Genomic DNA, 6000 nt, shown 5'->3' with positions numbered 1-6000 from the left:
TGAAGTTGGAAAATAGCATTAAGAGAGCTGAAACAAAGATGAAACGTCTAGTGACATCTAGTGGTCTTAGAGAATTAACTAATCTAAAATACATATAGCACCATTCAGTCTCAAAAGATTTAATTTTTGCTATTCAGGACAAGACAAGTACATTCAGCACAAGAAAAGAGAACCACTTAAGTCTGAAACACTTAAACCACTTAAACTGACCAAAGAGATGAAGAAAGTCTCTTTGTGGCTGAAAAATTCATGCCTCAGTCTAAATTTAGATAAGACTGTCTCAATGTTTTTCACAAATCGTTTTAAAATACAATTTTATCCTAATATTTTAATTGATGAACAAATCATCTCAAATCAAAAACAGGTAAAATATTTAGGTGTCATATTGGAACCAAATTTAGGCTTTAAAAAGCATATAAAAAAGTTAACAAATACAATAAAATTGAATATGGCACAGTTCAGATACATTCGAAATTCCTTTACAATCGAGGCCTCAGGGGCCTATCTAAATGCAATGATTGTCAATGCAATGATTTCTCATTTTCGATAAGTTGGTCGCAGGCTACTAAAACTGTCCTCAAGCCACTTGAGTCATTATATAAAAGCTCTCTAAAGATTCACGATAAGAAAAGCAGACGATTCCATCACTGTCATATTCTTGTAAAATACCAATTTCTTAGCTTTGAAAACCTGATAATTCACACTAATCTGTGTTTGATGTATAAGATCCTTTATGACAACGCTGCTCCTCCACTAAAAAAATGTATATCTTTAGGCTCTGAAACAATAGCTCGAGCCACAAGATCTACAGTGCGAGGTGAATGCAGGATCCCTAAACGCAGGACAGTATTTGGAAACTCTGCTTTTTCTTGTATGGCCGCTCGTCAGTGGAATTTGTTACCTGCAGAGCTAAAAAAAAAAAAACACAAATTTTTACACATTCGCACACCAAACAAAGAATTGGCTTCTATCAAATCAAATTTGTCTCCACATGTGACCAGATATGTATGTGTGTGTGTAAGTGTGTGTTTTAAGGTTTAAGTATATGAAAGGTGTGAACATGAATGTTTGTACGTACATTTTTTTTTTTTTTTTTTTTTTTTGTAAATTTTATTATTTATGTATGTTTTATATATTGTAGCTAAACATCAGCCTGCCCAGGGACTACGGGTGAAAATTAGCTGCTGAGCTAAAACCCGGTACTATGCATCTCTCCCTTTGAGGTTAATGTTTATTGTACGCTGTCCCTGTTTCTTTAAATAAAGGAAAAAAAAAAAAAAAAGCTTGCTTTATGCAGATTACATTTTAGTATTTGTTTCTGACCCTGGTAGGTTTTTATGTATTTGCCTCCTTACAACAACTGACACTTTCTCTAAATTTTCAGATTATAGGTTGAATTGGTCTCAGAAGCTCTTGCACTAACTGCATTTTGTCCTGTCACAACTTTTCATCCTTAATGAAAAAGATTTCCAGTGATATGGATAGATGGTCTCCACTCCATATCCCAGGTTTTAAAAAAAAGTACATTGCTGTAATGTACTTAAAGTGCTCTATTTTCATGCACTGATTGTGTACTTAATATACTAAAAATTCTTATTTAGTACTTCTTAAGATTTTAATATATCAATCAATCAATCAATCAATCTTTTATTACAGACTCAAGGTCCAAATTTAAAAAGAAAAAAGGAAGAGCGAAAAAAAGACAATAGAACAACATATACAGCCCACAGCATCTACCACACACACAAAAAAATACAAAATACAGCATAATTTGTTATGAATCACAGCCGTGCTGATATACAGCACGGCTACGAGTGTGATATTGCGTTTATACAACAGTTCGATGGCACGAGTATGTAAACAAATAAAAACAACAACAGAGTTTTTTTAAAACCCTCTTTTGTGCAGCACTACTTCCTTCCGCCACGGATTCAAATCTCAAGTTGACAGTTGGACCAAGCCTCCGTTACTAATTCTAAAACGTCACTTTAGAACAAGTAACAAAGGAGCTTTGAGTCCCTCCATTGAAACTCATTGAATTTTGTACAGTACAGTACAGTTTTGAGAGACAGAGAGAGAGAGAGAGAGAGAGAGAGAGAGAGAGTGATCGTCTGAGAGAGTATTACCTGTGTCTGATATATTGCATTACATTCATTCTTCAAGTCAATGTCCATAATCCATTATAAAAGTCCGTTTGAATGTCCGCTGAGGAAAGCGATCTTGCATTTGTCCTTTTCACAGCTATGGAAATTTAATATATACATTTTTTACTCTATTCATTTGTAAGTGTGAACTCATAAAAAAAAAAAAACACTGCCACAGGTAATCAGACAATATTTATTTATTTGTTAAAGATTTTTTTTTTTTTTGCGTCTCATCGTAGATTCAAATCTATAAATCAAAATGTATTGTATTTATGAAGAAAAGGTTCATAACCCAAGGCTCTATCACTATTGCCTCAATGGTGTACAGTGTCTTTGGGTGGATTAGGACTGTTTGTGATTTGGTCTTAGTGACTTAGGAGTCCTCTTAACTACTCCTAACGTTTCACAGGTTTAGGAGCTAGTTTTAGCGCTAAAATGCTTTGTGAAATACTCTTAGAGCAAAAATTTAAGACTCCTAAAACTGACACGCCCATTATTTTTAAGAGTTTCTCCTAAATCGTCAATTTAGGAGCTACTTTTAGCCTTAAGATGTTTTGTGAATACGGCCCCTGATGTTTGAAAAAAAAAAAATTGTAGAGCGTTTTCTTTACTCAAAAAACACTATGTATATAAAGGTTATGTATTTAAAGGGAGCAAGAAGAGTCTTCATCTGATATTTCCCATCTAGTTGTAGCCAATATGCTATGCTATATAAAGGATAAGGTAATTATTATCAAATTAAACATAGCACAATTCGACTTGCTCTGGAAAAAATAATAGATTAATAAGACCAAAGATTGCCCGTTTAATGTACTCAAAATGAATTATGTCTCATGTTTAACCACTGTAAGAGCCAGCGGCAAATCCCCAAAGCACTGGCTGAGATGAAGCTGTTCTCGGTGCTTACACGAGCACTGAATGGCCCTTGACGCCCTGGAGCTCGCATCTCCGAAAACGTCAAAACAAATTGTAAAATAGGCGCTATGATTAAATATGAGTCACATATTTCAGGTCTAAACAACTACATTCTCGTTAAATTAAAACAACAGTTTGTGGTACAAGAAGTAGTATTAGCAAAAATTACTTCTAGCAGAGTATTGCACGGCTATCAGCCAATCAGATTCGAGAACCAGACAGAACTGTTGTATATATGAGCAATATCACACTCGTAGCCGTGCAATATGGCTGTATACCAGCACACTGTGATTACCTACGGACGAATCACAGCCGTGCTGATATACAGCCATATCGCATGGCTACGAGTGTGATATTGCGTTTATACAACAGTTTGATGGCACAAGTAAGTAAACAAATAAAAACAACAACAGAGTTTCTTTAAAACCCTCTTTTGTGCAGCACTACTTCCTTCCGCCACGGATTCAAATCTCAAGTTGACAGTTGGACCAAGTCTCCGTTACTAATTCTAAAACGTCACTTTAGAACTAGTAACGAAGGAACGTTGAGACCCTCCATTGAAACTCATTGAATTTTGTACAGTATTAGAGAGAGAGAGAGAGAGAGAGAGAGAGAGATCACCTGAGAGAGTAGGCTATTACCTGTGTCTGATATATTGCATTACATTCATTCTTCAAGTCGATGTCCATAATATTATATCCATTATAAAAGTCAGTTTGAATGTCTGCTGAGGAAAGCGATCTTGTATTTGTCCTTTTTACAGCTCTGGGAATTGTGTTACATCCATAACACAAAAGCGCTAAAACAACTTCCTTTGCAAATGTTCCTTTCAGTTTTAAAGTCTCTTGTGACTCACTGACTCATTCACCTGTAAAGTGTTGTATTAGTTTATATGCATATTTTTTTATAATTAAATTAATATTTTTTTCTGCAGGTGATGTTATAATTCAGCAGTTTAATGACTTTTTATCTGTTGAAAATGAGAGCTTTCTCTCATACCGACCAACAGAAACCAGTCTAGACATATTCCTGCATGAGTTCTTGGGCAATGCAATAGTGAGTTATGGAGTTTTTGCAAGAAACTGCTTCTCCTGTCCCATGGGCAGGCAATAGTGGAGAGAGGATTCTACATTAACAAAGAAGTGGAGACCTGCAATATGCAGGAGGAGACAATGGTCAGCCATCGACTAATTTGTGATTATGTCAGCATCTGTGGGGGGCTCCTCAATGTCCCTATCACTAAAGAGTTACTGGCCTCTGCTGCATCTGCTAGATCAAGATACAGAATGCACCTTGATCAGTAGAAGAAAATGAAAATCACTGATGACCAGGCACAGAAGCGCAAAGCTTTGGAAGATGACATCGAGGACCTGGAAAAAAAAAGAAGAGAATTCTGGTCCAGGTATCTACGAGCCTGCAGAAGGATGCAGACCAGCTTGCAGAAGAAGCTGAGGGAAAAGCTGGTACCTTGATGGCACATCTCATTACAAAATCCAACACACGGAGGAAGCGATATAAAGAGAAAACAAATGAATTACAGCAAATTGAGACAGAGTTGGATACAAAGGGCAAAGAACTGAGATCTATACAGTAAAAACCCAATGTTCAGGTTATTGGCGTGCAGTGTACATTCTTCTTGTTACTGCTGTGCAGTGTTTGTTTGAAATTTTATTAGATTGTCAATGTTCTAATAAACCTAATAAGTCAGTGCAAAGACTGTTTTGCAATTTATTGTTCTTTCACTCTTTCAGTATGTCAATAAACAATGTTTGTTAAGGATCGTAATTGGTGGTATTGTTTGCTGTTCACAAATTTGTTGCTATGAAATTGGTCTTAAATGTCATTCTGCATGGTATTAAAAAGGTCTTAAAAAGTCTTAAATCTAACTCTCAGAAACCTGCAGATACCCTGATAAAAATATTTTGTTAGCCACATATGGTAAAAATTAGCTATCAATTATTTTTTCAATCTATCTGAAAGACAATTAAATGTTGTTTAATTGTCATGTCTAGTTTTGGTTGTGTTCATGTTTTACTATGTTTATGCTTCTTGTTTCTTGTTAATAGGTGTGTTCGACATCGGCTGCGGCTGGATGTAACCGATCGGCGAGATTAGCCGCGTGCAGGCGGGGAGGAGCTGAAAACGGAGACGTGAAGTCGGACACTTTCTGCTTCCCGTAGTGACGCTCGTGCTGCGTTTGCATCGGTTTGCATACTTTATCACAGCTGAAGTGAAATAAATGCAATATTTGACTAATACACTGATGTTTCAGAGACCTTTTCATTCAAAACTTTATGTACTGCTTACAGCGTCTGTTTTTACAAGAATAAAGTTCAACATAAGCATATGTTATTTAAATAACAATGTAGTGGGGTCTTTGTTTTTTATCCGTTTTATTTTGATAAACATGACACAATACAACATCGCGACTACATGAAAAGAGCTTTAACTGTTATAAAAACACAGATTTTTGAGCATTAGTGGAGCTGAAGGCGTGACAATAAACACGAAACACACGTGATCGTTGTCATGCGGTGAATCCGGCCAATCATGAAACAGCTGTGTCGTCATCAGCACTCGTGCAGCTCCTCTTGAGAAACCGCGCTGGCTAACTCAGGGGGCTGATCTCGAATCACTCTCGCGGTACTTTAAAGCCATACGTTACAGTCACATGACGTCAGCGCTGTCTCAAGTCGGACAACATTTCTTACCGGCATGCACTGCTTCAAGTCAGCCGCCGATCGGTCTTTGCGGCGCTGCATCAAGTCGAACAAGCCTTATGTTTTGCCAAGGCTCTCATGTCTTGTGATTCCCTTGTCATGTGATCCTGCCATGTGCTCCCTGGTCATGTGTCCTATGTTGTCATTGGTTTATTGGTTGATTGTTCACAGGTGTCCCTTGTTATGTCATTGCCCTTGTGTATTTAATGAGGTTGCCCTCA

The sequence above is a fragment of the Megalobrama amblycephala genome, linkage group LG12, assembly GCF_018812025.1.
Source record: "Megalobrama amblycephala isolate DHTTF-2021 linkage group LG12, ASM1881202v1, whole genome shotgun sequence".
Taxonomy (NCBI): domain Eukaryota; kingdom Metazoa; phylum Chordata; class Actinopteri; order Cypriniformes; family Xenocyprididae; genus Megalobrama; species Megalobrama amblycephala.
The sequence above is the reverse complement of the archived record's forward strand: the minus strand, read 5'-3'. Positions refer to the sequence as shown.